This window comes from Catharus ustulatus, chromosome 6 (assembly GCF_009819885.2).
Source record: "Catharus ustulatus isolate bCatUst1 chromosome 6, bCatUst1.pri.v2, whole genome shotgun sequence".
In the NCBI taxonomy this organism is placed as follows: domain Eukaryota; kingdom Metazoa; phylum Chordata; class Aves; order Passeriformes; family Turdidae; genus Catharus; species Catharus ustulatus.
In genome coordinates, this window is record NC_046226.1 from 527,600 (window position 1) to 537,361 (window position 9,762).

Here is a 9,762-nt window from a genome sequence, read left to right on the forward strand (position 1 = left end):
AAACTGGACACTGCTGACCCAAACTGGACACTGCTGACCCAAACTGGACACTGCTGACCCAAACTGGGCACACCCTGCTGACCCAAACTGGGCACACTCTGCTGACCCCAAACTGGACACACCCTGCCCTGCTGACCCCAAACTGGACACACCCTGCTGACCCCAAACTGGACACTGCTGACCCCAAACTGGACATTGCTGACCCCAAACTGGACACACCCTGCTGACCCCAGCACAGCTGAGCTGATTCCAGAACTGTCACAGCCTCCAGCCCACCCCCACCCTGGATGTGCCCAGGAAGGGACCTGCAGCTGTCCCCTTGTCCCTCCCCTGCCCGGGGGGCTGCGGTCACACAGCTCCCGTGGGTGCCTGGCCCTGCCTGGGGGCATGGAGCAGCATCTGCCAGCCCTGGGGCCAGGGAAAGCAGGGCTGAGCTCCAGAAATGCTCCTGATGGGCTCACAGCATTCCCTGGAGTGCTCCTGACACACCCACAGCATTCCCTGGAGCCATGGGAAAGCAGGGCTGAGCCCCAGGGAATTCTCCTGACAGACCCACAGCATCCCCAGGCTCCTGACAGACCCACAGCATTCCCTGGAGCCATGGGAAGCAGGGCTGAGCTCCAGGAACGCTCCTGACAGACCCACAGCATTCCCTGGAGCCACAGAAGCAGGGTTCATCCCCAGCAACGCTCCTGACAGACCCACAGCATTCCCAGGAATGCTCCTGACAGACCCACAGTATTCCCAGGGGCCATGGAAAGCAGAGTTCAATCCCTGGGCACACTCCTGACACACCCACAGCATTCCCAGGAATTCTCCTGACACACCCACAGCATTCCCAGGAATTCTCCTGACACACCCACAGCATCCCCAGGAACACTCCTGACAGACCCACAGCATCCCCAGGAGTGCTCCTGACACACCCACAGCATCCCCAGGAGTGCTCCTGACAGACCCACAGCATTCCCTGGGAATTCTCCTGACAGACCCACAGCATTCCCTGGAGCCATGGGAAGCAGGGCTGAGCTCCAGGGAATTCTCCTGACACACCCACAGCATCCCCAGGCTCCTGACAGACCCACAGCATTCCCAGGAACTCTCCTGACACACCCACAGCATTCCCAGGAACACTCCTGACAGACCCACAGCATTCCCAGGAATTCTCCTGACAGACCCACAGCATTCCCAGGAATTCTCCTGACACACCCACAGCATCCCCAGGAATTCTCCTGACACACCCACAGCATTCCCGGGAATGTTTCTGACACACCCACAGCATTCCCAGGAACACTCCTGACAGACCCACAGCATCCCCATGCTCCTGACAGACCCATAGCATCCCCAGGTTCCTGACACACCCACAGCATTCCCAGGAATTCTCCTGACACACCCACAGCATTCCCAGGGAATTCTCCTGACAGACCCACAGCATTCCCAGGCTCCTGACAGAGCCACAGCATTCCCAGGAACACTCCTGGCAGACCCACAGCATTCCCAGGTTCCTGACACACCCACAGCATTCCCAGGAACACTCCTGGCAGACCCACAGCATTCCCAGGAATTCTCCTGACAGACCCACAGCATTCCCAGGAACACTCCTGGCAGACCCACAGCATCCCCAGGAACACTCCTGACAGACCCACAGCATTCCCAGGAATTCTCCTGACACACCCACAGCATTCCCAGGAATTCTCCTGACACACCCACAGCATCCCCAGGAATTCTCCTGACACACCCAGAGCATTCCCAGGAATTCTCCTGACACACCCACAGCATTCCCAGGAATTCTCCTGACACACCCACAGCATCCCCAGGGAACGCTCCTGACAGACCCACAGCATTCCAGGGGCCATGGGAAGCAGGGCTCAGTCCCAGGAATGCTCCTGACACACCCACAGCATTCCCAGGAACGCTCCTGACAGACCCACAGCATCCCCAGGAATTCTCCTGACACACCCACAGCATCCCCATGCTCCTGACACACCCACAGCATTCCCAGGAATTCTCCTGACAGACTCACGGCATCCCCAGGAATGCTCCTGACACACCCACAGCATTCCCTGGGAACACTCCTGACACACCCAGAGCATTCCCAGGAATTCTCCTGACACACCCAGAGCATTCCCAGGAATTCTCCTGACACACCCACAGCATCCCCAGGAGCGCTCCTGACAGACCCACAGCATCCCCAGGAGCGCTCCTGACACACCCACAGCATTCCCTGGGGACACTCCTGGCACACCCACAGCATTCCCAGGAACACTCCTGATACACCCACAGCATTCCCAGCCCCCTGACAGACCCACAGCATCCCTGGGAACACTCCTGACAGACCCACAGCATCCCCAGGAATTCTCCTGACACACCCACAGCATTCCCAGGAATTCTCCTGACACACCCACAGCATCCCCAGGCTCCTGACACACCCACAGCATTCCAGGGAATTCTCCTGACACACCCAGAGCATTCCCAGGAATTCTCCTGACACACCCACAGCATCCCCAGGAATTCTCCTGACACACCCACAGCATTCCCAGGAACACTCCTGACAGACCCACAGCATTCCCAGGGGCCATGGAAAGCAGAGTTCAATCCCCAGGAATTCTCCTGACACACCCACAGCATTCCCACCCCCCTGGCCTCCTGCTCTCTCTCCCACTGCCCTGCCCTGTCTGGGATATCTGTGCTCCAGGAAAATGCATTTATTCCTGGCAGGCAGCTCCTACAGATGAAACAACTAATGGGAACTAATGGCAATGGGGCCTGATAGAATTTCCTTAATTTTATCCTGAGCTGTTTATGGAAGATGTTGTGATTTCCATCTCACACCCATCTCAGTGCAGCTCAGCCCTCCCCACAGCTCTGCACAGGAGCCTTTATCTAAATTGGAGATGGAAACTCTCCCTGCAGACTGAGCTTAAACGTGCTCACCAAGTTCATAAAATAAATTAGCTTGGCCTTGTCTATGTTCTACAGATATTGAGCTGATATTTTTAATTGCTGCCACGTAAACAAGTTTTCCTTACAAATTAAAATTATGAGTAGGTTGTTATTTCCAGGGTGGTTTTCACTACTTAGATAATAGTAAAATAAATCAGCCTGATATGATATTTTTTTCCAGATTGCACTTGAATGTGCCTTCCTTATCAACAAGATATAAATCTCTAGTGGCCATTTGGACCTTTGCATTGAACACAGAGAGTTTGTTCATAGTCTGGAATTTCTGGTGAAGAAAAATGATAAATGGATTAAAACTACTTAAAGAACATCTTTAACCTAATTACACTGCAGTCTGCCACAGAGAAATTTGAGGCTTCAGGAGGCTTCAGAGGAAGGGCACAACCAGAAGTAAATAAAATGTGTCAAAGCATGCAGAGGGAAGCATGAAAAACCCCAGGCACTAACAAAAGCAATAACTGTGCCTTGCCAGCTCCAAGCTGACACTCAGCAGGGTCAGAGCATCCTCTAAACCGCACAGGACAGGGAAAAGTCAGGAGAGCAATAAAGAAATCCAGAGGGGAGATGGAAACCCTACAGATGTTAGGATGTGGTGTGTTATTTTACAGTGATTTTAGAATCTGATTTTGAGAAGCTGTTAGAATGTTCTGAGGAATCAGGGGATTTTGAGGGGCTGAGGAACATCTGAGCTCAGAGCTGTGGTCACAGAACCATCAGGCTGTAAAAGTCCCTCCGAGACCAGAGAGTCCAAACAGGGGACAGTGACAGCAGAGAGGGCAGGGGGGACACGGGGCTGGTGAGGAACAGAGACCCTGAGGAACACAAACCCTGAGGAGCACAAACACAGACCCTGAGGAACACAAACCCTGAGGAGCACAAACACAGACCCTGAGGAACACAAACACAAACCCTGAGGAACACAAACACAAACCCTGAGGAACACAAACACAGACCCTGAGGAACACAAACACAAACCCTGAGGAACACAAACACAAACCCTGAGGAACACAAACACAGACCCTGAGGAACACAAACACAAACCCTGAGGAACACAAACACAAACCCTGAGGAACACAAACACAAACCCTGAGGAGCACAAACACAAACACAGACCCTGAGGAGCACAAACACAAACCCTGAGGAGCACAAACACAGACCCTGAGGAACACAAACCCTGAGGGACACAAACACAAACCCTGAGGAGCACAAACACAAACCCTGAGGAGCACAAACACAAACACAGACCCTGAGGAGCACAAACACAAACCCTGAGGAGCACAAACACAAACACAAACCCTGAGGAGCACAAACACAAACCCTGAGGGACACAAACCCTGAGGAGCACAAACCCTGAGGAGCACAAACACAAACCCTGAGGAGCACAAACACAGACCCTGAGGAGCACAAACACAAACCCTGAGGAGCACAAACACAAACCCTGAGGACCCTGGGGCTGTTCATCCTGCAGAGAAGGAGGCTCAGGGGTGACCTCAGCACTCTCCACATCCCCTGGAAGGTGCCTGTGCCCAGCTGGGCTTGGTCTGAGCTGGGCATGGCAGCACTGACAGAGCCAGAGCCACAGCCTCGAGCTGTGCCAGGGCAGGGCCAGGCTGGATTTAGGGAAAGGTTTTTATGGAAAGAATAATAAATACTGGGATGGTTGCCCAGGGAGGGGCTGGAGTCAGCAGCCCTGGGTGTGTTTACAAAAGCCTGGATGTGGCACTGGGTGCCCTGGGTTAGTGAGGGGTTGGGCTGGGCTGGACTCCATGGGCTGGGGCGTCTCTTCCAACCCAGAGATTCTGGGATTGATCTGTGAGTGATTCTGTGATTGATCTGTGATTGATTGTGTGATTGATCTGTGATTGATCTGTGATTGACTGTGTGATTGATTCTGTGATTGATTCTGTGATTGTGTGATTCTGTGATTAATTCTGTGATTGATTCTTTGATTGATCTGTAATTGATTGTGTGATTGATCTGTGATTGATCTGTGATTGACTGTGTGATTGATTCTGTGATTGGTTCTGTGATTGATCTGTGATTGATTGTGTGATTGATCTGTGATTGATTCTGTGATTGTGTGATTCTGTGACTGATCCTGTGATCGATTCTGTGATTGATTCTGTGATTGGTTCTGATAGATTCTGGTGCCCCCCCAGCAGCAGGGCAGGGCACTCGTGGCACTTCCCAGGTCCTGCTGGCTCTGCAGCTCAGCTCACACCCCTGAGGGGCACAAAACAAACCCCAGGGCACTTCCAGCTGCAAAGGAGGACGAGCTGTGGCTGGGAAAATAAATGGAGAAAAAGGAAGACAGAGCCCTGAAAAGCAGAATGGGAGTGAAGCCCTGGTGGTGCTGGCTGTGCCTTTCCTGGAGCTGCTCCTTTGGGGGATCCCTGCAGGCCCAGCACTGAGAGCAAACAGGAGCTGAACCCCAGGTACAGGGAAAGGTCCCAGCTCTGGGGAAACAGCCCCTGCAGCCCCTCTCACCATCAGCTGTGTCTGTGCCCCCTGCCTGGGCAGCAGTGGGAGCCTGGCTGGGCAGGGTAAGCCTGGAATTAAGTGAAGGATGGAGAAGTAAGGGATTAATCCTGATTTTTCAGGATGCACATCAGTGCATCCTGTGCCTCGAGTCACGCTGCCCCAAGGGCAGAGCTGGTGCAGGGAGGGGTCTCTGCTCCAGGGGGATGTTCCCAGAGAGCCAGCACCTGCCCTGCACAGCCCCTGCTCCCTGGGAATGTTCCCTGAGAGCCAGCACCTGCCCTGCACAGCCCCTGCTCTCTGCTCCCTGGGAATGTTCCCTGAGAGCCAGCACCTGCCCTGCACAGCCCCTGCTCCCTGGGAATGTTCCCTGAGAGCCAGCACCTGCCCTGCACAGCCCCTGCTCCCTGGGAATGTTCCCTGAGAGCCAGCACCTGCCCTGCACAGCCCCTGCTCCCTGGGAATGTTCCCTGAGAGCCAGCACCTGCCCTGCACAGCCCCTGCTCCAGGGGAATGTTCCCTGAGAGCCAGCACCTGCCCTGCACAGCCCCTGCTCTCTGGGAATGTTCCCTCAGAGCCAGCACCTGCCCTGCACAGCCCCTGCTCTCTGCTCCCTGGTGCATTGTTCAGGTGATTCCTTGGATGTTGAATAAATGAATGCACAATGCAATCAGGGCGATTTTCCTCTTGATGGGAAGGGGAGGAGCAGCTCCCATCGCTGCTCCCAGGGATAGGGAAGGGCTGGAGCTGGGCCAGGGGGGTCAGGCTGGATTTTGGGAAAGGTTCTTCCCTCCCCCAGAGGGTGGGATGAGCACTGGGACAGCTCCCCAGGGAATGGTGACATTCCCAGAGCTCCAGGAGAGTTTGGACACCAGGGATCCCAGGGTGGGGTTTTGGGGGGTCTGGGATGATCCTGGGGGTCCCAGCTCAGGATATTCCTGTTGTGACCCCTGTTGAGAGGGAATCCCAGCCTTGAGCAGCTGCTGAAATTGAGTTTAAGTAAGTGAGTAAGTTTAAGTAAGGATGTGTTTTAAGTGCCTTAAAAAGTAAAAGCCCTAGACATCAGTGTAGAAAACAAGTCTTAAAAAGAAGCTTCAGTGACAGCTCAAAACTCCAGTTTTAGACATAATACAAACACAGTAAGAACAGTGCTCACATTTCTCAGGTAGAACAGAGAGCCCACATGTGCAGACTAGAAGTAAACTTTTGTATTATGGAACCAGAATTCTGATAGCTTCAGAAGAAATGCTTCAGGTTTGTGTTTTTAGCTCACTGGGTGATTTGTAAATAAGAATCTGCATTGCAGTGAGAGCTCTCTCACTCTTCCTCCACCACCATCATCATCACTAGCACCACGTGGAGGAGAGGAAGAACAAGAGGAAAAGAGCAGGGAGCTTCTGCATGTCGAGGCTCTGCACCAGCTGCAGCTTCTCCTTCTGATGGGGACTTTCCTTCTGTTTGGGACTTTCCTTCTGTTTGGGACTTTCCTTCTGTTTGGGACTTTCTTCTATTTGGGAATTTCCTTCCATTTGGGATCTGTGCTGAAAGTTTGAGCACGGGGGACTCTGCCTTGTGGCACTGTGTGCCCTCCCAATAAACAGCTTTACAGCACTGAGCAGTGCTCAGCTCTTTGACAGAACACCAATCCCAGCTCAGCTCTGCAGGGCTGGGGCTGGGGCTGCTCCTGGTGACCCCCAGCTGCAGGTGACACAACCCTGGGACAGCTCCTGAGTGTCCCCAAGGGATCCTGGAACAGCCACAGGGGATCCTGGAACAGCCCCAAGGGATCCTGGAACAGCTCCTGATTGTACCCAAGGGATCCTGGAACAGCTCTTGAGCATCCCAAGGGATCCTGGAACAGCTCCTGAGCCCTCTATGGGATCCTGGAACAGCCCCAAGGGATCCTGGAACAGCTCCTGAGCCTCCATGGGATCCTGGAACAGCTCCTGAGTGTCCCAGGGGATCCTGGAACAGCTCCTGAGCATCCCCAGGGGATCCTGGAACAGCTCCTGAGCATCCCAAGGGATCCTGGAACAGCCACAGGGGATCCTGGAACAGCTCCTGAGCATCCCAAAGGATCCCTCCCCTGGGCTCTGTGTGGCTGCAGCCTGACAAGCTGCCTTCAAATCATTTGATAATTGAAGGTTGTAATTCGTGAATCTTGAATGTTTACTCGATTTAATTGAGCATTAGTGTTAATTAAAACAAGTCAGTGGCTTCAATCCCAGTTCAAGTGCTTGGCATGGAGGAGGAGGGGATTCCTGCCTTGCTCAGATAAATCTCTGTTATGGTAAACAATGGCAAGGAGACCAATAAATTGTTCTTTATTTTGCTCACCCTCATTTTTCTGCCGGTGCCATGGAACAGGGATGTTATCACACAGATCAGGAGGATCTGGGCCTTCCTTCACTGAAAAATATTGCAGTGAAACAGGAAACATGTTCTCCATCCTTCCTGCTGCCTCTGGAGAAAAGAGAAAATTATTCCTCTTCCAAAAAGCACTCTGTTTTTAAAGTACTGAGGATAAATTCTGTAACCTCTGGACTGATCCAGCTCTAAGTGAATCCATATTTCCATTTCTACTGATATAAAAGAAAGAAAAACAGCCAGAGGCTTGTCATCCAAGCAGAAACTCCCTTGGAAATCACAGATTTGCCTAAGAACTGCAGGATTTTCTTCCAGAACTCCAAAACTCTGACTTTCCTTAATAATTTTCAGCTTTGCAGCAGACTTCCCTCAGCGAGGGGCTGCATTTTGAACTGAGCAGAGTTCTGCCCTGGGGGCTGGAGGGAGGCAGGGGCATCTGAGGATTCTCAATTCCAACATCCCTCCCATCCCTGTCCCTCCCTCCCTGTCCCCTCCCAGCCCTCCTGGAGCCCTGGCACATTTTCCTGCTGCTCCTGGTGATGGACTGAGCCTGCCCCAGCTCCCCCTGCCCCCCTCAAAAACAGGAAAGTGCCTCAAAAAGAGCCTGAACTGGCACAAACACATTCATTTAAAGGTGAGCTATCCATAAAAATTACCCAGAGCTGCTGCCAGCAGGATGCTCTCACAGAGCTGCTGACAGACCTGCACTTAATTAAACTCCACCTAGATTTATATTTTTGCTTATTAACTAAACCTATTGATTCCAACTCGCCACAAATGCACCTTCTGTAAATAATTCTGTTCCTAATTAAATAATTCCTGTATTATGTCAGGGTATAAAGAATAAATTACTGGTAACTACTCCTGTTGCAGCCCCTAATCAATATCTGAGCTGAGCTATTTTATATCTCACGTAAATTTTTCACATAAGTGCTCAGCTCTCAGAGAGGCTCTGTCCTGGACTGCCACTGAGGGGGGTGGAAAATGACTGGAAAATTACTTTTATTTTTATTTTTTTTCCTGTTGCTGTGACTTTAGAGCTCAGAGTGCACATGGCAGGGACCAGGGCCAGTGAGAGCAGAGGGGTCCTGGCCCAGGGCTGTGCAGGGGGGATCTGGTGTCAGACCCAGCCAGGGCAAACACAGCTCAGGGTTAATCCAGCCTGGTCCTGCTGCTGTGAGCTCAGCAAACACAGCTCAGGGTTAATCCAGCCTGGTCCTGCTCAGCAAACCCAGCTCAGGGTTAGCTCCAGGATGGGTTCTGATGCTGTGAGCTCAGCAAACACAGCTCAGGGTTAATCCAGCCTGGGTCTGCTGCTGTGAGCTCAGCAAACCCAGCTCAGGGTTAATCCAGCCTGGGTCTGCTGCTGTGAGCTCAGCAAACACAGCTCAGGGTTAATCCAGCCTGGGTCTGATGCTGTGAGCTCAGCAAACACAGCTCAGGGTTAATCCAGCCTGGGTCTGCTGCTGTGAGCTCAGCAAACACAGCTCAGGGTTAATCCAGCCTGGTCCTGCTGCTGTGAGCTCAGCAAACACAGCTCAGGGTTAATCCAGCCTGGTCCTGCTGCTGTGAGCTCAGCAAACACAGCTCAGGGTTAATCCAGCCTGGTCCTGCTGTGAGCTCAGCAAACACAGCTCAGGGTTAATCCAGCCTGGTCCTGCTGCTGTGAGCTCAGCAAACACAGCTCAGGGTTAATCCAGCCTGGTCCTGCTGCTGTGAGCTCAGCAAACACAGCTCAGGGTTAATCCAGCCTGGTCCTGCTGCTGTGAGCTCAGCAAACACAGCTCAGGGTTAATCCAGCCTGGTCCTGCTGTGAGCTCAGCAAACACAGCTCAGGGTTAATCCAGCCTGGTCCTGCTGCTGTGAGCTCAGCAAACACAGCTCAGGGTTAATCCAGCCTGGTCCTGCTGTGAGCTCAGCAAACACAGCTCAGGGTTAATCCAGCCTGGTCCTGCTGCT